At 36.7% G+C, this 26902-nt stretch overlaps 1 protein-coding gene across 3 annotated transcripts in view; it reads left to right on the top strand.

Moving 5' to 3' along the window:
- Positions 1-26902, top strand: part of TPRG1 (tumor protein p63 regulated 1) — a 378969-nt gene that overhangs the window by 58046 nt on the left and 294021 nt on the right. For 2 of the 3 annotated variants that reach the window (XM_074190658.1, XM_074190657.1), the window contains exon 2: positions 23818-24007. The exons of the other annotated variant lie outside the window; for it this stretch is intronic. The gene's annotated coding sequence lies outside the window, so the exon portion shown is untranslated. The remainder of the gene's footprint in view (positions 1-23817; positions 24008-26902) is intronic. 3 annotated transcript variants of the gene reach the window in all.

The following is a 26902-nucleotide window of genomic DNA, read 5'->3' as shown; positions in this document are numbered from 1 at the left end:
ATGGACAGCTGGGACATTAGACTAGTCTTTTTGACAAGATGACAATGAAAACATTGACAGCTCTTCTCAATTTAGCAATTCAAACAAGTTTGCATTGATCTAATTGTATTATTTATTCCTTCATATATCTTCATTTTTTTCTGAAAACTGTGTTAAAATTATTTACCAAATTAGACCACTCCATCCCTCCACTTCCTAATTCCTACTTGCATTTTCAGGTTGAGTCCAGATTGCTGATGACCATTTTCTTTAAGAAATTAAGAGAAGCTCTGAGGACCTGGGGTGTTTTTAAGACAACCCCATATGAGCCTCCATGTGAATTATTCTCAATTGATTACCGGTTAGTTATCCAGAGTTATTTAGCTTTTAGAAACAGGTATTTGCCAAGACATTATAGCAAGAAAATAAAACACCTGGTACTAAATATCACCCTCCAAAAAAAATGTCATTTAGGTCATGCTCTCTTAAATATACATCCAGAAGCCAGGTGAGTCAGGAAGCTTTTGGCAGTGAGAGATCTTCAGCAGATGTCTGGATAATTGAAGTGCCCCATCACTATTAGAGCAAGCCTCTGGGTATCATGCTTGTTAACATTTCCCAAACTCCTCATTGATTCCCTCTTCATTTGGTTTATAGTATACTTCTGTGTCAAAAAAAAAAAAACAATTCTTTTTCTCTCTCCATTGAATTGCTCATCACTAGGCTTTTTTCCCTTTTGTTCTTGGATTTCCCCATGTGAGAATTGCTTGTCAGCACCCTCATCCTTTACCCCCTTCCCAAGACCATTTCAAATGTAGAATAGGCTCTACCTCCCCAGAGTCACAGTCCAGCCATGGTGTGTGTCCCTCAGTGATAGCCATGAGCTAAGGCTAGAGTTCAGCTTCTTAGACCCACAGCTGAGCTCTTGGCAAGTGTAAGGGTCTTTGGTGCATTTTGATATTTACATTAAAAGTCATTCATTTTACTACTACATTGCATGTATGGAGAAAATACAAACACTGTCTCTCTGTGTTTCTCTGTCTCCATCTTTCTTCTTCTCTCTTTGTCTCTGTCTGTCTCTCCATCTCTGTCTCTATCTCTCTATTTCTGTCTCTCTGTCTCTCTTTCTGTCTCTCTGTCTGTCTCTGTCTTTCTCTCTCTCTCTCTCTCTCTCTGTCTCTCTCTCTCTCTCTCTGTCTCTCTCTCTCTCTCTCCTTCCAACCAAAGTCAAAGGAGCTTTCTTGTTCTATCAGCTCTGCCTCTAACCACCTAGGTAACCCCAAGCAAAGTTACTGCCTTTGAGACTCAGTTTTCTCATATATAAAATGAGAATGAATTAGCTGATTTCTAAAGTCCCTTCTAGCACTAAATTTGGAGTTTAGTCCTGTAGTACTATACACAGAACTACACATACATACAGCTAAATACGTAAACATACGCTCACATTTACAACTTGCTAGGTCCAAACAAGCCACACACACAGACATACACACACAACAAACACATACACACGAACACAAATTGTAGCCACTCTAAAAAATACTCTAATGATTCATCTTTTCTTCTTTCCTCCCTCTGACAATACTGTCACCTTCTGTGTGTTCCAAGGCAAGCAAGTTTCTCTGCAACAAATTAATGAATCAAGGAAATTTTTTTTAAGCTTCAGAAAAAATGGTATGGGATGATAAGGAATGGTTCCAGAGTTCAAGTTTTATAAATTAGGCCATATAATTTACCTGGTAAAGTGACCGTTCTTTCAGGTAGAACAAGGCCTTCTGTCATTGTGAAGGTTTCAGATGGGCTCATACTGAAGCCGACTTGGAAAAATATATATGTATAAATATTCTCAAATATAATATATAAACAAACATCCATACATAAAAACATACTAATATATAAACACATATACATATTTATACACATATACATAAATTTTTTCCTATACTCTGAAGGAAGGAGGTCAATAATATCTATTTCTTGAGCAGTGAATTGAGGGCTCATGAATTTTTTTCTTTATATAAATATTAACTCATTCAGTCCTCACAATACTGTGAGTGGCACATGTTAGAAACATTGATACATCCATTTTAAATGTGAGGAAACTGAAGCTCTAGGAAGATAACACTGCTGGGTTCAAAAAGCTACTATGCAAGATTGAATTGGAAGCTTGACTTTCCAATTCAGTTTCTACTACCCTAGGCTGCCCCTTACAAGTGTTTTCTTAACCTTCTTCAGTCAGTCATTTAATAAGTATTTATTTAGTGTTTCCTATGTCTCATGTATGTCACAACTTTAGCCACTTGGAAAACCTGATTCTCAACCACTTTTATATTACCAAATAACATTGGAAATTAGTGCGATAATTCAGTCACGTTCTAGTGTCTATAGCGTCAAGCCTCAGCATTACATATGTATGTTCATATATAGACATACATATACATACATATATGTGTGTGTTTGTTGACACAAACATTTATCTTTTCATAAAATCTCTGGTAATTAGAAGTTATTACTATACCAGTTTTATAGATGAGGAAACTGAGGCACAGAGATTAAGGTCTTATCCAACAACTACAAGTTGCTAAGGATCTAAAGTCGTATTTAAATATAGGTCTTCTTGAATTTTAGAACTAGTACTCTAACCTCAATGCCATCTAGCTGCCTATAGCAGAGGTTTCATATTCATTACTCTTGCTCTCTCTCTCCTCCCTCTTTTTCAAAATTATTTTAAATATAATTTGTATTGATTTATCTGTTAATATGGGGATTTTCCTTTCAGTAAAAGGTAAGCCCCTGAGGGGAAGAACAGGAGATTTTTTAAAAATCTATTTCTCTCCTGAGCTAGCATAGCATCTAGCATGGAAGAAAATTCCAAGACATGGTTGATTAACTGAATGATATTGAATTTGTATCCTTGATCCCTTGCACATCAATCACCAGACATTTATTAAACACACAGGGCCAGGCACTGTATTCTTGGTGTCTTATAAATTGATCAATAAACATTTTAAGAAATGTGTCAAACACTAAGCCCTTCAGGATACAAAAAGAAGTCAAAGACAGTCCCTGCCCTCAGGGCATACAATAAAAAAATTGACACATGGAATTGAACTTAGATTTGGATTTTTTCTGAGTGTTTTCTTGCTCTGCCACTGAATTTGGGTTTTATTTATTGATTTGAATCGTTAGTGTCCCCAGAATCCCTAGTTAGGTGGGATCTCCAGACTTCATCAATTCTCACTCATGATTCATGATCATGATTTGAATCATGATTCAAAAGAAACCTCATGGCCATGGCAGGCACATCGCACCAGGAATATCCCCTAGCAGATTACTTTCACTGTTGGGGCACCAGTTTCCACTTCTAAGGCTAACTTTGTCAAGAACCAAGTAAGATACTGTGGGCCTGAATCTTAATTCACTTTGGCATGCTGATGATGTTCCATATTTTGTTTTCAGTGTACTTTCTTGGCCCACAGACACTGGCTTTCACAAAGCAAACTCCAGTAAGCAAGATAGATCTATGCAGACAGCTCCAACTTGGACTGTCTGTTTTCTTGTGGGATCCCCTGCTTAAACCCTACAATCTAGGGTTCCCTGTTTTCTTCTTCCCCTACTGGAATTTATGTTGCTGTTTTTCTTCTTTATTTTTTGAAGAAAACCAATGACATAATGGATAATGCTTTAAATAAGGCAAATTGCATAAAATTACCAATCTCACTCTCTTTCTGAGTTATTGAAGTCCAGTGGCAAGATAAAAGTAAAGCTATCTGACTATGGAGGAGGATACAAAAGATAACTTTGCCATCTTTGATGCATTGCCAAGTTTTAAGCACTCTACAGTGCCTTTATGGCCAGAGGAACAAATTGTTCTTTTCATTCATTCTTCTAAGGGAAGATTTTCACATACTTGGGGTAGACATTCCCCAAACTCACCAACTGGTTTGAGGTCTGTCATTTCCCTCATCTTGGTTTAGCCTATCTACTAAGATGTTTTACTAACACATGACCACAGCCTATCCTTCAGGTTTTTGGAGCCACACTTGAGAGTTTGGTGAATTAGGAAGACACCAAGGATAGATGAGCAGCCCTAAAAAGTACTAGAAAAGCCTCTTAAACTCCTCATACAATCCTCAGATTTATGAATCGAAGATCAGAAGGCACAGGGAATACAACCAGATTAATACAAGTCCAGTGCTTTTTATTTTCCTAAGATCGAACTAATGGACCTTCTCAGTAAATAATCTCCTATTTTCTTTGGTAAAGAGAGCCATAACAACTATAATCTATTTTAATGAGTTGTCTTTTAGAAGAGCAATGGAGGATATTTTTAATCTCAGCTGATTAAGTAAGTAGGTATATTGCAAGTAGGGTGAAGAAAAATGGTATTCTGTGACTTGACTGTGTCATATCTGTCAAATAACATAAATTATCTGGGAATTTATAACTTTTCATAAATTTATAACATATAATAATCTAAGTCTAGCATAGCACAATGGATAGAGTTCACTTTGGCTGCAGGTTCAGCAAGAACTAGATTCAATTCTTTCCTTCCACTTATATTAGCTATATGATCTCCCTAAAACATAAATCTCAAAGCAAGTGGTGATTTGTTTCAGTGAAACTAATTTTATCAATAGAAATTCCCTAGTTTTCTTTCTCTTTAGAATGGAAGTTCCAGGGGGCAGGTAGGTGGTGCAGTGGATAGAACACTGGCCCTGAAGTCAGGAGGACCTGAGTTCAAATATAACCTCAGACATTAAATAATTCCCTAGATGTGTGATCTTGGGCAAGTCATTTAACCCCATTGCCTTGCAAAAACAAACAAACAAAAAGAACTTAAGCTCCTCGAGGTCATAACTATGTTTATTTGTTTGTTTGTTTTGAGGGGAGAATGGAGATACAAGGTTCAAGTTGTAAGAATAGATTTGAGACCAGAGGTCCTGAGATCACAAGGGTAAAAAGCAGTGGTGAATGTATGTGGGAGGGGATTAGTCTACCTATCTTGGTTAAGTCTTAATAAAATAGAAGTAATTTCACTGAGGGAAAAATGGTGGTGAGATTATGTAACACATGAACTTCATGCTCATTGGAACTGGTTCAGGGAGAGAAAGATAGAAATACACATAGTTGTATACCGAAATCTTACTCAACAGGGAAGCAGGAGGGAAAGAGTGAGAGAGAAAGAATGAGTGAAGATGAAGAGGGTAGATTAGGTGAGGCAGTAGTAAGAAGCAAAATAGACTCTTGAGAAGGGAACAGATTAAAAGAGAGATAAATATAAGAGAATTAGATAAAAATATACTAAAAAATCATAACTAAATGTGAATGGAATGAGTTTACTTGCAAAACAAGATTATTGCAGACTGAAACAACTTAATATCTTGTTTATAAGAAATATACTTAAAAGAGATAAAATATTAACTAGAGAAGAATCTATTATGCTTTAGCAAAAGTATAGAAAACGCAGAAATAGCAAATATGATTTCAGACAAAGCAAATGTAAATATATAACTTATTAAAAGATATTAACAGGGAAATTTAATTTTGAGAAAACACACCATGGTCCATACAATGAATAACAATGCTTCCAAATTCTTCAAGGAAAAGTTAAATGAGTTACAAGATGAAATAGTCAAGCTATAAGTGGGGGAATCTCAATTTGTCCTTCTTAGAACCAGATGTATCTAACCATAAAGTCAACAAGAAAAAAATTGAATTGTATTATAAAAAAAGTTAAATATGATAGAACTCTGGAGAATTTTGAATGGGAATAAAAATGAGAATACATATTTCTAGTTGGCCATGCATTTAGACATAAAACCATCCAAAAGAAATGCAGAAAAAATTATATAATCCTCATTTGGACCATAATGCAATCAAAATTACATTCATAAAACATCTTATAACCTTACATTGAAATTTAACTGAAAACAAAATAACCTAATATTAAAAGATGAGTGGGTTAAGGAACACTTTAAAGAAACAATAAACAACTTTATTGCAAAGAATAACAAAAATGAGACAACATAATAAAAGTTGTGGGATAAACCAAAGCTGAACTTAAGAGAAATTTTAGAATCTCTAAATGTTTACAGCAGTGAAGGAGAGAAAGACTAGATTGGCATGTTAAGTATACAAAAATTAAAACAACAATTGAATCAAAACCCCCAATAATGCACCAGGTAGAAATTTTGAAAAATCAAAAGAGTGATTATTAAAATATAAAATAAAAAGCAGCATTGAAGTAATAAATAAAACCAGTTTCTAGTTTAATAAAAGAAAATAATTAGACAAACCATTGGGTAATTTGATTTTTAAAAAAAGGAAAATAAATCACTAGTATTAGTAATAAAGAAGGGGAATGTACAAACAATGAAGATAAAATGAAATAATTTATTAAAATATTTTGTGCAATTATATATATCCTTAAAACTGGCAACTTAAGTGAAATGTATGACTATTTACAAAAATATGTTTCTTGGATTAATAGAAGGGAAAATTTAAATAACCACAAATTAGAAAAAAGAAATTGAACAACCATAAGGAGGGAAAAAACAGAACAAGGTAGATTTACAAGCAAAATTCTTTTAAGGAGCGATGAATTGCAATTCTATGTAAAGTTTGAAAAATAAGTAAAGAATGAATTCAGCCAAATTTTGTCAATGGTACAAATATAACTTTCATACATTAGAGAAAGAGAGGAAAAAAATGTTGACCAAGTGAACTATTTCCCTAGTGAATATAGGTGCAAGAACATGCAAAGAGACTCTACATTATATCACAAAGTTCATACCCTATGACTTTCCTGTACTTATGCCAGGAATGTAAGACTGAAAATAATTATTTGGAAAACTATAAGCATAATTGTTTAAATAAATAGTAAAGACAACAGAAATCATATGATTATTTCAAGAGATATGGAAAAATTCTTTTTGAGAAAATACAGGAACAATTCCTATTCGTAGAGCACCAACCCTTAAGTTAGGAGAACCTGAATTCAAACCTGGCCTCAGACACTCCCTAGATGTGTGACCTTGAGCAAGTCACTTAACCGTGATTACATCATATCCAGTCTCCTGTTGCATATCTGACCACTAGACCCAGATGGTTTTAGAGGAGAAAGAGAAGTTGATGACTTAGCACAACCCCACCTCATTCAAAGCCAATTCATGTGCTTGTCATGACAGCACCTCCCTGCTGTCATATAACATCAAGGGCAAGCATTATATGTAAGGAGGATAAAGTAAAAGTCCAATAAGATCACTGGTGAAACAAGGATGTCCATTGTTACCAGTATTGTTCAGTTTTATACTAGAAATGCCTATTTCATTATAGCCTTAAGGCAAGAAAACAAAATTGAAGGAATAGATATAAACAATAAGAAAATAAAATTATCACTTTTTTGAAGATAATATGAAGTTTTATTTTGAGAACCCTAGAAAGCAAACAAAGAAACAAAATGTTGAAACCATGAACAGTTTTAACAAAATTGCAGGATATAAAATAAAGCCACACAAATCATTCACATTTCTATATATTGCCCACAAAACCCCATAGGAAGAGATAAAAAGAAATTCCATTAAAATAAAATGCAGTTAGAATAAAATACTTGGTAGTCTACCTGCCAAGACTCGTATTGTTGCTCTAATGAATAAAATTACATAACACTCTTCATACAAATAAAGACAGGTCTAAATCATTAGAGAAGTATTTTATGAGTCATCTGAGCCAATATAATAAAAAAAGACAGCATTTCTCCCAAATTATTTTACTTATTGAGCTTGACTTACCAACAAGTCTCTATATCTATATCTATCTTCTATTGATCTAGCTATACATATATATTGATTTTCCAAGAGACAACTCATTAAAGTAGATTATAGTTCCTGCATCTCTATTTACCTAAGTAAACAGGAGATTATTTATTGAAATGGACCACTGGTCTCCTCTGAGGAAAATGAAAAGCCCTGGATCTGGATTAGTCTGGTTTTAATCCTTTTATTTTTCTTAGCTCCTGTACATAAAAAAAAATAAAGGTACAAAAATACCTGTATGATATATACAGGACACCTAGCACCTCTGGTAGGAAGGTTAGCTGAGTCCTTCTACTCATCCACCATTGGTTTTCCTGCTTCATTGAACTCTCATCTGTGAAAGTCAAAGTGATTTGAGTTTAAGGCATGGTCCTAAAAAAAAAAATCCAAAGAAATTTGTTTAAGTCCCAAGGAAATTTGTGAGGTTTTAGCAATCAAAATTTATATTCTTGAGGAGCAGAGCACTGAAAAAGCTAAAAGATGAAAAATTTTATCCTCTTTAAGATAGAGAACCTAAGGTCTCTGAGTGCTGATTTTTCCCTTTTTTCCTTTTTTTGTCCGAACATGACTAATTCCAAAATTTTTATATGTATCTAATGTATGTAATGAGCTTTGTTTTTGTTTTCATTGCTAGGGCTTAGTAAAGTGTTTAGTAAATAATAAGTGCTTAATAAATTTACCTACTGACTGACTTGCCCAGGAGATAGAAAGGGGGACATTGTCAGGGACATGGAAGACCAGAAAAGGAGCTGAACTAGTTCCTAAACAGTGGCACAAATGAGATATTACAATGCAAAAGGTTAGGCCTCCAGTGCAAAAGGACAATTCTTTTGGAGCCAGAGGTGCTGAGTACAAATCCTTACTAAGACATTATCCCTGAGACTTAAGCAAGTCACTTAACTCATCTGGGTGATGCCATTTCAAATTTCTTCATCTGTACAATGTGGGGTTTGAATCAAATAATTCCTAATTTTCCTTCCATTTCTTAATCTATGCCTCTTCATGGACTACATTTTCTTTGGTGATTTTCTTGAAAGACAAGACACAGCTGTCAGAGAAAAGAGAAGGCAGAGGGAGTTAAGATCTAGGGTTTTCCATTGTGGAGAATACCTATGTCACTAAGATCATGGAACCATTAAACTATCCAAATATAGTTTGAAAGAAATGTGAAGCTGAATCATTCTCTGGGGTGAGTTTGGGCTCAAGAAGTCTAGCTATCTCTCCTGAATCTAGTCATATTGTGTGGTTGTTTATCAGGAGAGCAGTTTGGTATTCCTAGGTCTTCCAGTAGATAGGAAAATAATACATTATCCAGAAAGTGATGAGGTTACTTTGGATGGGATGGAGGTGGTTGTAATGAAGACAAAAATTGGTTTATCTTGTTTCACATTGGGATTTCTGAAGGTAGCATATATAAGGGTCAAGACCAAGAGGCAGAGTAACACCTGGACAAAATAGGCTGCCAGAGTCTTTGACCATGGGCTCAGATGGATCTAATGAGTGGTCCCTAATTCCCAATTCATTTGTTAGTTGATTCTGGCTGTTTGTACAAAACTAGACTAGACAGTAGAGGAAAGGGTAGCTCTGGGGAAGACACAAGACATTTCTGTGTGTGTGTGTGTGTGTGTGTGTGTGTGTGTGTCTGTGTGTTGGAGTGGGGGGAATCTTCTCTGCCCCTTCTTCAGCCTCTGCAGAATCCCAGAGCCAACAAAACAAGTGACTATGAGAGACCAGTTGGGTAACCCATTGGTCTTCCAACATGGTCAAGCTTGGTATACATTTCTGTGTCTATATGTGTGCATGTACATATGTACTATGCATGTCTGTAGCAACTGGCAGAATTTCCACACATTGGATGTTTAATAAATGCAGAAAAAAGGTGATGATTTAATTGGCAGGTCGAGGAAATGACCTGTTTTTCCTGACAGAATTTGTTTCAGACAGCTTTTTGTAGGTACTGGGACTTCTACTAGCTTCTGGTTTTTCAGACTTTGAAAACAGCTTTGGAGTTGCCTCTCTGCCCTGGAGATAATGGGCTGGGGCAGTGGGGGAGAAGTTGGCTCTTTGGTCTGTGGGGAGCTGGGATAGGAGACTGCCATGACCCTAAAGAGGAAGAAGAGACTGTTCCTGAACAAACATTGGTAATAGTAATAATAATGATGATGATGATGATTTCTCTGTGTGTCATGCTTCATGATTTACAAAACACAATAGCCAATGAATCAAGGAATACATCCAAGCTGTTTTCTCCTTTCAGCTCCTATGCTTTTTGAACATGGGAAATTTGAATTTCACAGAGGTTATGACTAAGTCATAATCTCAGAGTTCAGGGTATCTGAAATCACTCTTTTTGCCTGAATTATTTATTATTTGGATCTGCCATTACAGTTCCTGGCCCATAGTAGATACCTCCATGACTAAGATTCCTTAATTTATGGCAACTGGCCTTGGGCCAAATGTGACATAAAAATAAAAAGGTAGGTAGGTTGCCTTGAGGTTCCTTAACAAATACTCATTGAGTTGCAGCCTAAATAGGAGTATTGGTTTAACAGCTACTTCCACTGACAACTTATGAGATGGCACAAAGGAATTTGAAAACACCATCTACATCTAGGGAGTTCCCAAAGACATCCAAGATGGCAGTGACAATCAATAAAGCCAAAAGTGAATATTAGAACACTAAAGGAGAAAGCAACCTAAAGATACAGAAAGAAGGAGGCATAAGAGAAAGGTTGCCCCAATCTGCCTGACCTTCTAGAGGGAGTGAGTTTCAATTCATGTCTTGAAAAATCACATACAAATATCTATCTAATTATTAATTATCTATCTAAATAAGTATGAATGGTTAAGAGAAAGGACGGAAGGGGGCAGAGCCAAGATGGCAGGGTGAAGGCAGGAATCCCTGGAAACTTGTACCCCCCAAAACTCCAAAGCCATCAAATTATGACTCCAGCCAAAATTTAGAGGGGCAGAATACACAGAAAGACTGAGTGATAAAATTTCCCAGTCCAAGATAACTTAGAAGTTATTTAGGAAAGGTTTGTTCCACTGGGCCTGGGCATTGGAAAGAACTGCAGCACAGCCATAGAGCAGCACATCCAGGCTAGAGCAAAGCAGCTCCAAACTTCCAGGAATAACCCACAGGCCTGGGTACCTGGGGGCCCCTGGGTCCATGCCAGAGGGCGTTTCCAGACTTCTTGGCCTGGGACAGCTTGAAGGGGTGGTAAGAGAACTCTCCTGCACTGAGTGCAGAGTGGTGGCCCAGAGCAGCCCTGCGGTGAGAATCTGCAGTGGGAATTGGCGAGCACTTCCAGAACTCCCAGCCCACAGACTTTTGGGGGTTGGGGGAGACTGCAGAGATCTCTGCTCTCCCTGGGACAAGACTCTGCTGTCTACCTACATTCAGATCAGGTTACAGGTCAGGCCACATACCACCATAGCAAAGCAGGGGCCTTCCTCATGGCTCCAGGGCAGAGGGGAGGGTCTTTGGTCATCCACATACCAGAGCACAGGTAAAAGAGCATTCAGAACCTCTCATAAGACCTTGGGGGAATTAAGGTCCCTGTGAATTGTCCCCCCCCCCCCAACAAAGCCTTGAAATTGTGGTAAATCATTCATAGGCTGAGGAAATGAGAAAACAAAAGAAAAAAGAGTCTGACCATAGAAAATTACTTTGGTCCCATGGAAGATTCAGAAGACAACAAAATCAACCAGCTTAGGTCAAATGGATAAAACAGTTCAAAAAGTTATTGAGGAGAAGAATGCTTTAAAAAGCAGAATGGGCCAGATGGAAAAAGATAAGAAAACTCTCTCAGGAAAACAAATCCTTCAGACAAAGAATAGAACCTCAGGGAGATTGATGAATTTACTAAAAATCAGGACTCAATACTTCAAAACCAAAAAAATGAAAACTTAGAAGAAAATGTGAAACATCTCATTGTAAAAACAACTGATATGGAAAACAGATTTAGGAAAGATAATTTAAAAATTATTGGATACCTGAAAGTCATGATCAGGAAAAGAGCCTTGACATTATTTTCAAAGAATTACTACAGGAAAATTGCCTTGATATCCTAGAAGCAGAGGGCAAAATAGAAATGGAGAGAATCCACAGATCCCCCTGAGAAAGAGATCCCCGAAAACCAACCCTCAGGAATATTATAGCCAAGTTCCAGAACTCCCAAGTCAAAGAGAAAATATTACAAGCAGCCAGAAGGACACAATTCAAATACTATGGAGCTGCAATCAGGATCTCACAGGACTTAGCAGCAACTACATTAAAAGCTTGTAGGGCTTGAAATATAATATACTAGAGGGCAAAAGAGCTTAGAATGCAACTGAGAATCAACTACCCAGCAAAACTGAATGTCCTCTTCCAGGGAAAAAGGTGGACTTTCAATGAACCAGGGGTTTCAAATGTTCCTGTTGGAATGGCCAGAGCTGAACAGAAGGTTTGATCTCCAAATACAGGACTCAGGTGAAGCATAGAGATTGGAGGAGAAGGGGAAAATATGAGGGATTTAATGATGATGAACTGCATGTATTCCTGCATAGAAAAATGACACTGATAATACTCATATGAACCTTCTCAATTAACAGAGCAGGTAGAAGGAGCTTCTATAGATGAAGCACAGGAGAAAGCTGAATTTGAAGATAAAATATGGTGTAAAAATGTAGTCAATAGAAAAAAGGGAAATGTAATGGGAGAAAGAAAAAGGAGAGGGGAATAGGCCAAGATATTTCATATAATAAGATTTTTCTTTATTACAATGAGCTATTGCAATGATATGGAAGGGGGAAGGCAAGGGGAAATGAGGGAATCTTCGCTCTCATCAGAGGTGGCTAGGAGAGGAAACAGCATATATACTCAATGGGGTTTAGACATATGGAGTAGAAGGGGGGGACAGGGGGAAGGGGTGGGGATGTGAATGAAGGAGGAGAGGATGGACCAGGTGGGGAGAGTGGTCAGATATAACACATTTTCTTTTTTACTTCTTGCAAGGGGCTGGGATTGGATGGCCTCTCTGGGACCATAGGGCCGAGTGGATGCTGGGCCTAATGGGTAGCATGGAGGCTTGGGGCCTCTTGGCCCCAGGGCTGGGGATCTGTCTGCTGTGCTACTCAGCCACCCTACAGCAGAGTCAGAGTGAAAGGAGAGAGAAAATATAGTACATGGTAGTGGAGAAATATGAAAGGAGGGAGTTGCAATCAGCAATGGCAATGGTGGAAAAATATGGAAGTATCTTTTGTGATGGATTTATCATAAAGAATGTGATCCACCCATGACAGAGTTGGTGGTGTTGGAACACAGACTGAAGCAAATTTTTTATTATTATTATTTTGGGGGGAGTGCAGGGTGGGTGGGGCTGGGTGGCCTGCCTGGGGCCGCATAGCAGGGTAATCGTTGGGTGTCTGAGGCCAGATTTGGACCCAGGTGCTCCTGGATCAAGGGCCAGTGCCCTGTCTGCCACCCAGCCACCCCTACTATTATTGCTATTTTATTTTAGGTCTTTTTTTTCTTTTTTTGGTTTTTGCAGGGCAGTGGGGTTGGGGTGGCTTGCATGTCACATGGCTGGGTGATTGTTGGGTGTATGGGGCCAGATATGGGCTCGGGTGCTCCTGGCTCCAGTGCTGGTGCTCTGTCCACTGCACCACCTGGCCATACCTACAGTTATTACTATTATATTTTTTTAATTTTAATTTTTTTCTCTCCCCTTTACTTTATCACTCAAGTGAGTCTATATTTTTTTGGGGGGGTATTTTGTTTACTCTTAAACAAGAATATTTTATTAATGTATAAAAACATTATTTATAAAAAAACATTGTACAAAATGATAATAAATAAATATTAAATAAAATTAAAAAAGAAGACAACAAAATCGAAGCTTCTGTTTCCAAAACCTCCAAGAGAAATAGAAAAAAGGCTCAGGCTATAGATGAGCTCAAAAAAGACTTTGAAAAACTGTTAAGGTAGGGAGAAGAAAATTTGGGAGGAGAAATGAGAGCAATTATGAAAACCAAATCAGCAGCTTGGTGAAAGAAATACAAAAAAATCCTGGAGAAAATATGTTAAAAACCTGTTTAGGCCAAATGGAAAAACAACCCAAAAAGCAAATGAGAAGAATACCTTAAAAAGCAGAATTGGCTAGCTGGAAAAGGAGATAAAAAAGCTCTCTGAAGAAAATAACTCCTTCAAATACAGAATAGAATTAAAGGAAACTGATGACTTTGTGAGAAATCAGGAAGAAATAAAGCTACTCCACAAAAACCAAAAATTAGAAAAAAATATGAACTATCTCATTGGAAAAACAACTGAACTGAAAAATAGATCCAGAAGAGAAAATTTAAAAATTATTGGGCTATCTGAAAGTCACACCCAAGAAAAGAGCCTAGACTTCATTTTTCAAGAATAATACCGCAAAATTGCCCTGAGATCCTAGAAGCAGAGGGTAAAATAGAAATTGAGGGAATTCACTGGTCACCTCCCAAAAGAGATAACGAAGAAAAACTCCCAGGAATATTATAGTCAAATTTTAAATCTCCCAAGTTGAAGAGAAAATTCTAAAAGTTGCCAGAAGCAAACAATTCAACTACATAGGCTCCATAGTCAATATTACACAGAATCTGGCAGCATCTACATTAAGTCCTTGTAAGGATTGGAATATGATATTCTGGAAGGCAAAAGATCTTGGTTTACAGCCAAGAACCAACTACCCAGCAAAACTGAACATCCTCTTTCAGGGGAAAAGATGGACTTAAAGAAAAAGGGGACTTTCAAACTTATCTGTTGAAACAACCTGAGCTGAACAGAAAGTTTGATCTCCAAGTACAGGTTTCTAGTAAACCATAGAGGGGGTGAACAAGAAGGACTGACTATGAGAAACTTAATGATGTTGAACTGTGTATATTACTTCATGGGAAGAAGATATTGAAAAGTCATATGAATTTTCTCATTTATAAGAGAAGTTAGGAGCATATATAGATAAGACACAGGAAGGAGTGGAATATAATGGTATAATATAGTACTGAGATAGTTAATAGGTGTTAAAGGAAAGTACTGGGAGGACGAGAAAGGAGAGGAGGAAGGGGCTAAGATATTTCACATAAGAGTCAAGAAAAAGCTTTTGCAATGGAGTGGAATGGGTGAAGGTGAGGGGGAATGAGTGAGCCTACATTCTCATCAGAAATGGCTCATAGAGGAAATAACATACACTTAATATGGTTTAGAAGTCTATCCTACCCTAGAGAAAATTGAGAGGAAAGGATGGGAGAAGGGGAATGGGGGGGGGAGTAGGTCATAGAAGATAGGAAAGATCGTGGGAGAGGGTACTCAGATACAACACACTTCTGAACAGGGACAAGATGAGAGAGAGAGAGAGAGAGAGAGAGAGAATGAGAGAATGGAGTAAATGAGAGTGCGGAGGAATAAAGTAGAAGAAAATACAGCTAGTAATAGCAACTGTGGGAAAAATATTGAAGAAACTTCTCTGGTGGACTTATGATAAAGAAGGCAACTCACCCCAGAGACACAGCTGTTGGAATCTGAACATAGACTGTAGTACACTTTTTTCCTCTCAGTATTCTTGAGGTTTCTGTATCTTTTTGGGGGGGGGGGGGTTATGTTTACTCTCACAACAAGATTATTGTAATAATATAAATATAAAATAAACCAAAAAAATAAATTAAATTTTTAAAAAAAGAGAGAAAGGACTACTAGCTGTGGCATAGTGCTGAGAGTCAGGTGGGTCCTGCTATAACACATTCTGGTGGAATGACTATGCAAGTCTCTTAACATCTTTTTGCCTCAATCAGCTCTCTAACTGGGTGAATTTTGGTTTTACTTTTTCTAGCTCAGAAAATACTTTTTTGCTATGATTTTTACATGTCATTGAATAAGTATATTAATTTAGATAAAATCTTCATTTTTATCATATTGGATGAGCCTACCCATGAGCAATTAATATTTTTTCAATTTTTTGATCTGAATTTATTTGTGTAAAAAGTGTTTTGTCACTTTATTTTTATAGTTCCAGGGTTTGCTTTTAGGCAGGTAGATTCAAAAGCATTTTGTATTGACAGGTTATTTTAAATAAAATTTCTCTTTCTTGCTTACTACTAGGCTTTGTTGGTAATATATAGAAATGCTGATGATTTAATTGTAGTTTATTTTATATTCTACAACTTTGCTAAAGTAATTATTTTAACTATTTGTCAGTTGATTTTCTAAGATTTTCCAGTTATACTATCCTATCATCTATAAAGAATGATAGTTTTGTTCCCTCATTGCCTATTCATATTCCTTCAATTTCTTTTTTTCTTATTGCTATAGATAGCATTTCTAGCACAAAATTGAATAATAGTATTGATAAGGGGAATCCTAGTTTTACCCTTGCTTATATTGGAAAGATTTCTAGCTTATTCCCATTACAAATAATGTATGCTGATGATTTTAGAAAGATATTGCTTATCATTTTAAGGAAAACTCCGTTTATTCCTGTGTTTCTTTTTTTTTTAATGGGAATGAATATTGTATTTTGTGAAAGGCTTTTTCCTGAGTCTATAGAGATAATCATGTGATTTTTTTTGCTATGGCTAATTATGCTAATAGTTTTTCTAGTATTGAACCAGCTCTGCATTTTTAGTATAAATTATATTTTTTCATAGCATATGATCTTTGTGATATATAGCTGTTATCTCCTTGCTAGTATTTTCTTAAAATTTTTTTATTATCATAAGGGAAATAAGTCTATGATTTTCTTCTTGTTTTCACTCTTCCTAGTTTAGATATCAGCATCATATTTTGTTGCAAAGGGAATGTTGTAGTACTCTTTCTTTGCTTGTTTTCTGAAGCATTGAAATTATTTTTTTAATATTCAGTGTAATTCACTTGTGAATCTGTTTTGTCCTGGGAAATTTTTGTTAGGGAGCTCATTGATCACTTGTTAATTTCTTTTCTAACATGGGGTTATTTAGGCAATCTATTTCCTTTCATGTTAATCCTGTCAATTTACATTTTTCTAAATATTCATCCATTTCACTTACATCATCAAATGTATTGATATATAATTAGGCAAAACAGCTTAATAATTGTTTTAATTTCCTCTTCACTAGTGATGAATTTATTCTTTTTAGATATTAATAATTTTCCTTCTTTTTAAATCAAATTCACAAATAGTTTACCTATTTTTATTCATTTTCATAAAACCAGATCCTAATTTTATCTATTAGTTAGTAATAGTTTTATTAGTCATTCATTAGATTTTCAGAATGTCCAATTTGATGTTTTATTGAGGGTTTTTGATTTGTTCTTTTCCTATTTTTTTTATTTTGCATGTCTAATTTATTGACCTGTTATTTCTCTATTTTATTAATGGAGGATTTTAGAGAAAGAAAATTTCCCCTAAGTATTAAGATCCATAACAACAATTTTGCCATGTCATCTCATTGACGTTCTTTTTAATGAAATTGTCGATTGTTTTTTATGATTTGTTCTTTGACTTAACTCATTTAGTTAAGATTATTCAGATTCTAATTAATTTTTAATTTTTTCACAACTCTTTATTTAATGTAATTTTTATTACATTATGATATGAAAAGGATGTATTTAGTATTTCTGCTTTTCTGTACTTAGTTTTGATATTTTTATACCTCCATATATGGTCATTTTTTTTGTAGGAACCATATACCACTAAGAATAAAATATATTCTTTTCTACTCCCATCCTATTTTCTCCAGAGGTCTATCATATCTAGCTTTTCTAAAATTGCATTCATCTTCTTAATTTCTTTCTTGATTATTAGTTTTAGTTAGATTTATCTAGTTTTGAGAGAGGAAAGCTGATGTCCTCTTGTTTAACTCTTATTTTCCTCTGGTAACTCATTTGACTTTTCTTTTAAGAATTTAGATGATGTACAATTTGATTTGTGTCAGTGTGAGGATGGTGTTTAGTATTAGTATTACTTCATTGTCTTGAGTACTTTTTTATTTTTAGCGAGATGTAGTTTCTTTGCTTTTCTCTTTTAATCATCTAGTTTTGCTTATACTTTGTTAGAAATTATGATTGCTATCTCTGTTCTTTTCTTTTTTTCTCAACTTCAAATGAAGAATAGATTCCATTTTAGTTCTTTACTTCTACTCTGGCTGTTTCTCTTTACTTAAGACATGTTTCTTATAAACAGCATATTGTATTATTCTGTTATGATTATGTTACTATGATTACTATGATTTCCCCCACTCCCTCTCCTTTCTTTCTCCATCTCTCTCTCTATTCCTCTCCTTCTGTCTCTCCCTTTGTCTCACTCTGTCTCTATTTCTCCTGCTTCGGATCACTACCTCCCTTATTTCTTCTTTTCTTCTATCACCCCCTTCTCTTGTCATGCTCTCTTTCTTCTTTTCTATAGGATAAAATAGATTTCTATTCCCAAATTAGTGTTTATGTTATTCCCTCTTTTAGCCAGTAATAATAAGAGTAATGTTAAATTGTTATCTCCCATCCCTTTCATCTTCCCTTTCATTGTAGAAGTTGTTTTCCCTCTTTTATGTGTGACAATTGACCCCATTTTTACCTGTTACTTATAAACCCAGTACAACCTTCTTTCTCACCCCTTAATTTTGTCTGTTTCTTTTTGGATACTATTAATCATAGTCAATTCACACCCTTGCCCTCTTGTTTAACTGTACATCTTCCAACTTCCCTAATAATGATAAAAGTTCTTAAGAGTTTCAAGAATCATCTTCCCATGTTGTGAATAGGAACATTTTAATCTTATTAATCCTTTGATTTCACTTTTTTTTCCTTGCCCTTTAGGCTTCTCATGAATCTTGAATTTGAAGTCAAATAGTCTATTCAGCTCTGGTCTTCAATGGGAATACTCGAAATTCCACTTCAAAAAAAATCAAATATCCAACTTTTCCAATGCAGGATTGTAAAGTTTTCCTGAATAGATGATTTGATTGGAATGCAAGTTCCATTCTCCTCCAGAATATCGTATTTCAAGCTCTCCATGCTTTAATGTAGAAGTTGCTAACTGTGTTATCCATACTATAGCTTTACAATATTTGAGCAGTTTCTTTGTGGTTGCTTCCATAATTTTCTCTTTGACCTATGAACTTTGAAATTTGGTTGTTGGTGGTGATTATTGATTCTTTCTATTTCTATTTGCTCTCTGGATTTCAGATAATAGGATAGTTTTCCTTAATTTCTTTTAAAAATTATATCTAATGGGGCACCTAGTTGGTGCAGTGGATAGAACACTGGTTCTGGAATCAGGAGGATCTGGGTTCAAATCCAGTCTCAGACACTTAATACTTACTTAGCTGTGTGACCTTGGGCAAGTCAATTAAGCCCATTGCTTTGCAAAAACAAAACAAAAAATTGTCATCTAAGTTTCTTTCTTATCTTAACTTTCAAGTGATCCAATAAATTTTAAATTAGATTGCTTTATTCTTTGGGTTAGTTGTCTATGTATTAAACTTTCTTTTTTTCATTCTTTTGATTTTCTTTTATTGTTCAATTCTAATTTTTAAAGAATTGTGTTTTTCAGTAAGTTTTTGTACCTCCTTTTCCATTTGGTCAAGTTTACTTTTTAAGGAACTGTTAAGTGAATCTTTATACATCGTCTCCCACTTCACATTTTTTGTGTTTTACCCATGCTATTGACTTTTCCCCATGATTTTCTTTTATAACTCATTTATTTTCACATTTCCCCCCTCTAATTCTCTTATTTGATTTTTAAAAATCCTTTTTGAGTTCTACCAGTAAATATTTTGGGACATGAGTCCAATTCACATTTTTTATAGCTTTACATTAATAATTTGACATTGTTATCCTCTTCTAAGTTTGTGTTTTGATCTTCCATATCACCAGAGTAATTTTCTATGATTAGATAACTTTATTGTTTCTATTTGCTTACTTCTTTTGCAGGTTATTTCTTGACCTTCAACTTTATTTTAATGTTGAGCTCGCTCCTAGAATGGAAGGGGCATTATCCCAAACTTCAGGATTTTTGTGATGCTGTTTTCTGAGTTCTGGAGCTTTTAGTTCTTTCAAGGTGGAATGATCTAAAAAAAATTGCAGTCACTGTTTAGCAGATTCTAATCCAAAGGAGTTGAGGGAGTTTCCAAATTCTTAGTATCACTGGAATCATAGATCTATTTCTACTACTACTACTACCACTACTACCACCACCACCACCTATACCACAACTGATACCACCACTCCTCTACTACTGCTACAGTCACTCCTCCCTCCTCCTCCTCCTCCTTCTTCTCCTTTTCCTTCTCCTCTTTCTCCTCTTTTTCTCTTTTCTTCTTTTTTTCTTCTTGTTCTTGTTCTCCTTTTATTTTTTTGTTCTTGTTCTTGTTCTTATAAATTAGGGTAAATCATGGAATCAGAATGCCAGTATCTCAGTTGGAAGGACCTTCAGAGACCACATAGTCACCTTTGTACAATTAACTCCTAGTTCAGCCCTTTCTAACTGAGCAGAACAAGTCTGATAATCCCACTTTCCATGACATACTTTCAAACATTCACTCACAACTTCCCAAGTCCCCTCTAGTCTTCTATTGTCTGGGCTAAGTCAGAGGTTGTTAGCATTGCAATGAGTCTTCAGTTCATCTAATGCAATACCTTATTTTACATATAAGAAAACTGTGACCCATAGAGGGAAGTGACTAGGCCAGAGCCATACATAGAGATAGTACATGGTGTTGTTGGGTCTAGAACTTAGGTCTTCTGACCCTTGCTTTGTCCAGGGATTTTGCACCACACTATAAAACTTTCCCCAGAGCATCTTCTCATATCTGCATGCAAGAGACCATCAATACTTACTATAGACAAATACACTTTTCAGTCTAGGCCCTCTATTCCTTCTGTAGAGAAATATAGCGAATGGTCTTTTGATGAGGACAATTCATGTTTGGTCTGCAGTATTCTCTGTAGGATGAAGAAAGTTGTTTTTTTTAAATATATTTTCCCACATGTAGAGAAGTGATAGCTAGGAATTGACTGAGGGCAGGGAACATCTGCCACTTCAAGAAGTCCCTAATCTGTGACAAAAAAGAAAGTTCTTATAGTCATTGAAATATTGAGATCAATAAATACTTTTTGTGATAGAATAGAACAGGGGCCTGCTAAGCAAGTTGTGGACCATGTACATAATAGGCTTTTCCTGTGCTGTGGCAATAATAGTAGACAGATTCAGAGAGGCTTGTGATGCTGTTTAAAGGAACTGATGAAGGAGGAAAATAAAGAAAACTAGGGACACAATTTAGACAACGATTCAAAGGAACAACAGCAAAGCTATGAAAACCGAGTACTGGGGAACCATAATAAAGAAATTTGCCCCCAAGGAAGTGATAGGGGATGATACTCCCCCCTACTTCTTTGACAAAGTTCAACACCCTCCCTCTCATTTTTCTAGAAAATGAGTGAAAGTGACTGACCAATCTCATCATGCCAAGACTGAAGCACTCTCACTGGGAGAATCATTTTCTAGAGAAGGCTCCTGTTCAGGACAGCTTTGGTAGATAGCTAAGTTGTTTTTGAAGAAATGCCAGTGTTCACACAACCTCCCAGGTGTAAAAGAGTCATCTTTCAAAATTATTGAGAAGATTCTAATGACTTAAAATAAACGTTGAGAGAGAAAACCAAGTTATTTGGAGAGCAATCATTCCCCTCTTACTGCTAGCACAGCATAGCTACCCTCCACCTCAGTATATTCCCTGTCAAGGGTCCTATCTCTGGCTCTATCTGCATCCCAGTAAAATGCTAATTCATGGAAGTTTTAATTTTTAAAAAAACTTATACTATTTAAGGGCTTAAACCTGTTCACTGTGCAGGTTTATGATATTTAGACTATATGATTAACTGTGATGGGAAGAATAAGGAGGATTGTCTTTGTTTTCTTGGTCCTGGTGAGGACCCTGAGGAGAGCTGTTTTCCTCTCTGAGGTCAGAGCTTAAGAGTAACACAACTGGAGCAGCCCCAAAGGAGAGTGACCAGGGGGAATGGGATAAATGGAAAGTGGGTTTCATACTGAGGATAGTTTTCCTAGAGAAGAAAGATTTAATGGGATCATGAAAACTGCCTCCAAATGTCATGATCATGATGAGCAATTTGTATAGCTTAGCCCTGGAGGGAAGGAGAAGAATAGGTTGGAGGTTGAACAGATAAATTTTGATTCAATACAAGAAAGAAAGAAAGAAAGAAAGGAAGGAAGGAAGGAAGAAGGAAAGAAAGGAAGAAGGAAAGAAAGAAAGAAAGAAGGAGAAAGAGAAAGAAAGAGAAAGAAGGAGAAAGAAAGAAAGAAGCATTTCTAACAATTAGAACTATGGAGAAATAGAATGTCTTGTCTGATGAGATGGTGAACTCTCTTCTTCAGGGAGTCTTCTATTAAGTAGAAGTTAAAAGACTTAAGTTAGAGCATTTAAAGAGAGTATATATCTGTTCAGCTCCTCATCAGATTGCAATATCCCTGAAATCTTGAACAACTCTGAGATCTTAAAATTTTGTGATACTCTTCAAGGGAAATTAGGTAACTGTTACTTAACTGTTAAAATAAAAAAAAGTCTCCTACTCACACACTTGCTGAGAATCAGGAAACTAAGAAATGAGGTTATTGGTTTTCCTTCTGAATGGGACTAAATGGACTGTGGATCAAACTTAATGTAGTGTATCTGTGAGCAAATATCACTCTACATCAAAGGGATAAAGAAGTGCAGATGAGTTCCCTTTAACCTGATTGGAGGCTACTCTCAGCCTCATTAGATTTGCTCTTGAAAAAACTTTTACTCCTAATGATCCTTCAACTCTACTTGCTCCAGATTCTCTGTCCTATTGCTACTATAGATGGATCATAGTCAAGAAGCGTCCTGAATCTAGAACTCTCACAAAAAGTCTGCAGGCCCTAAAGTTCAATCTACTACCTTTACTGGATGTGACAAGCATGCTTGAGAGGTGAACAGATGGTTCAGGACATTTTTTAATTTATTCACTTCAGAGGTGATCTTAGTCCAAGGTTCTAACATCAATAAGTGGGAAAATGACAGGCCACCACCCTCTAAGTTTATTCTCTTGTTTTATGGTATGTCTGGTCTTTTTGCTCCTCCTCACACAAGTCACTCAATTTTCTGACACTGGGCATTTTCACTAGCTCTCCTTGGGCCAGGAATTCTCTCCTTCATCTTCACATTCTAGTTTTTTTTTCTTTTTATATTTTTCAAGGCAATGGGGTTAAGTGGCTTGCCCAAGGCCACACGGCTAGGTAATTATTAAGTGTCTGAGGTCGGTTTTGAACCCAGGTACTCCTGACTCCAAGGCCAGTGCTCTATTCACTGTGCCACCTAGCCCCCCCCACATTCTAGTTTCATTGGTTTCCTTTAAGAATTAGCAAAAAGACCCCTTTCTACTAGTAGACTTTAATGTTCCCTCTTAAGGCTAGGACTTTCCCTCTTCCATTACAGACTTTTGGTGTTTGATATCAATTCATGTTTTTCCTCAGGGGCTTCACAAGTAGGTCTTTTTTCCATTATCCTCTTCTGAGATGGTGCTATAATCCTTCTTACAGCTCTAGTGGCTTTCTATGGGTGGGTTTTTTCTATTTCTTATTCATTTTTAGCCAAATTCATGGTTTTTAAAGTTCCACTCTGTTCCTGGGCCTCAGGGGGCACAGTTCCAGACTTCTCGTGTTGAGCCCAGGGGCCTGCTCACAGACTTTCTGCACCAGGGCCTCAGGTGCTTGTTGCTTCCCAACTGCACTAGGGTTGACAAGCTTAGTTGTACCAGCTGTGCAGGGGTTCTCTTCCCTGGCTTCACATCTGATCTCCTATGCTGCTGGCCTACCAAGCCTGAACCCAGGAATTTTGGTTATTGATTTGTGCTGGGGCTGAGACTCTCACACTGCTTCCCCTGCACTGTCTGTGCTGGACCACACTTCCTCTAAACCTGAGTAAGACAAATCTTTCCTGAAATCATTCCAAGATATCTTAAACTAGAAAATTTGTACCTTCTGTCTTTTTGTAGGTCCTGTTGCTCCAGAATCCATTTAGAGGCTTTATTAACATTGTTTCTAAGGAAAGCTGGAAAGAGCTCCAGAAAGTTCCTGGCTTCTCTCAACCATCTTGAGTGTTATCCTTGATGCTCCAACTTTTTTTTTGTTTTAATTTTTGGAAGGCAATGGGATTAAGTGACTTGCCCAAGATCACACAGCTAGGTAAGTATTAAGTTTCTGAGGCTGGATTTGAACTCAAGTTCTCCTAACTCCAGGCTGGTGCTCTATCCACTGTGCCATCTAGCTGCCCCCAATACTCCAGCTTTTTAAAGGAAGGACTTTGTCTCAAAGCAAAGGATTCTATTCTGTTCATAACTGTCTCCATTTGGTTTCAGATATAGACAACCAGGTTGCACATTTCTTGATTCACCTATTGTTTTTTCTACAATCAGAGTAGGGAAAGGGCAAAGGATGTGCGAAGGCAATTTACGGATGAGGAGATCAAAGCAATCCATAGCCATATGAAAAAATGCTCTAAATCATTAATTATCAGAGAGATGCAAATTGAAGCTTCTCTGAGGTACCACCTCATACCTCTTAGATCGGCCAATATGACCCAAAAGGATAATGATCATTGTTGGAAGGGTTGTGGGAAATCTGGGACACTATTACACTGTTGGTGGAGCTGTGAACTCATCCAACCTTTCTGGAGAGCTATTTGGAACTACGCCCAAAGGGCAACAAAAATGTGCATGGCCTTTGACCCAGCAATACCACTACTGGGTCTATATCCTGAAGAGCTCATGAAAAAGGGTAAAAACATCACTTGTACAAAAATATTTATAGCACCCCTTCTTGTGGTGGCAAAGAATTGGAAATCCAGTAAGTGTCCTTCAATTGGGGAATGGCTTAGCAAACTGTGGTATATGTATGTCATGGAACACTACTGTTCTATTAGAAACCAGGAAGGATGGGATTTCAGGGAAACCTGGAGGGATTTGCATGAACTGATGCTGAGTGAGATGAGCAGAACCAGAAAAACACTGTACACCCTAACAGCAACATGGGAGTGATGATCAACCTTGGAGGACTTGCTCATTCCATCAGTGCAACAAGCAGGAACAATTTTGGGTTTTCTGCAAAGGAGAGTGCCATCTGTATCCAGATAAGGAGATGTGGAGTTTGAACAAAGTTCAAGGACTATTCCCTTTAATTTAGAAAAAAAAAACCATATCTTATTATCTGATCTTGTTACCTCTTAGACTTCTTGTCTCTTCTTTAAGGATCACACTCAATTTGGATCAAGGTACAACATGGAAACAAAGTAAAAACTGACAGATTGCTTTCCATGGGGGTGGGGTGGGGGGAGAGAAGTAAGATTGGGGAGGAAATTGTAAAACTCAAATAATATCTTTAATAAAAATAAATTTAAAAAAAGAATAACCATGTATATTACTTCTGTGGGGGTGGGGGGAGGGAAGTAAGATTAGGGGAAAAATTGTAAAACTCAAATAAAATCTTTAATGAAAAAAAAGAGTATATTAAGTGTATATTGCAAGAATGGCTAAGCAGGAAGGTCCCTGACCCAAAAACTATAATCTATTCCAACTTGAGTACGAGAGTTTCCTTTCATATTTCAAGGGAATCATTTGACAACATTCAGTTCCCAGTTAAAAATCACTCAAGAAGTTGCCTCAAGTCTCTTTCTAATGTTCCCATATACATTGATAATTCAAGGCACGTGAAGTCTTCCACTGGTGGAATGGGTAGAGGAGAACAATTCATTCCAACAGCCATGAAGCCAACTGAAGCAGATTCTGGGGAGCACTTAGAGCTTGGTTAGACATCATAGATGCCAAGGTCATCTACTACATCTAGAGCGATCACCATTTTTCTTGACTCTGTCTTGCCTGCTAGATCATGATAACTTTGGAAGAGAGAGGGAGGCCATTGATTTCATGCAGCTCTACCTCACTCAGATCCAATTTACATACACAATAAAAGCCATGACTCATAACCATTCCTCAAAGTCCTATGGTGACAGGCATGTGATGAAGCAGTAGATGTGGGTACTCCAGGAGCTGGAGTTACAACCCTCCACACAGGCTGCCCAAGCTATAGGGTTGTTTCTTCACTGAAAACAGCAGTGGGATTCAGCAGCCCTCTGGGTGACTTTTAATGATCACACTCCTCACCTTCTGATGGGCTAGAAAAGATGCCCTAAAAATTGTCTGCTTACCCCGCTCTGCCTGAATACTGAGGCAGACAGGGAATCCCACAGTGTGGTTGAGACACAAAAAAATTTACAAAAACTTCTTCAAAGAAGATTCCATTCACCATCAGTGCATGAAATGTGTGTACACTTATAGACAACACAAGATCCAATAGACCTGAAAGATAAAAAGCTCTTGTGAATGAACTCAGCAGATATGGTATCCAAATAGCAGCTCTGAGTGAAGCAAGGCTGGCAAATGAAATGCCACTTACTGAAGTCAGAGCTGGATACATGTTTTTCTGGAGTGGTTGCAGTGAAAGGGAATGCCATGAAGCTGGGGTAGGTTTTGAAATCAAAGCTAATCTAGTTAACATTCATGAATGCCTACAAAAAGGAATGAATGACAGACTCATTACAATGAGATTGCCACTTCCAGGAAAATGTCATGCTACCATCATCAGGACCTGTGTTCCCACCATGATGAACACTGATAAAGTTAGAGAAAAATTTTATGAAGACCTGGAGATCCTTATCATCAATGTACCAAAAGAGGATGAGCTTCTAATTCTGGGTGACTTTAATGCTAGAGTAGGTTCAGATTACCAGACATGGCAGGGAGTCCTTGGGAGGAATGGAGTTGGAAACAGCAACAGCAATGATCACCTTCCACTGAAGACTTGCACATCTCATGACCTTCTTATCACAAATACTCTCTTCCATTTACCTAAATACAATAAAGCTTCCTGGATGTACCGTTGAAGAAAACATTGGCATCTATTAGACTATGTGATTGTAAGGAAAAGAGACAGGATGAGAAAGTAACAAAGGCAATGTGTGGTGCAGAGTGCTGGACTGATCTCAGACTCATCCTCTCTAAGCTAAATACTTATATACAACCAAAT

This window comes from Macrotis lagotis, chromosome 6 (genome assembly GCF_037893015.1).
Source record: "Macrotis lagotis isolate mMagLag1 chromosome 6, bilby.v1.9.chrom.fasta, whole genome shotgun sequence".
NCBI lineage: Eukaryota > Metazoa > Chordata > Mammalia > Peramelemorphia > Peramelidae > Macrotis > Macrotis lagotis.
This window is presented reverse-complemented; position numbering and strand designations above follow the sequence as displayed.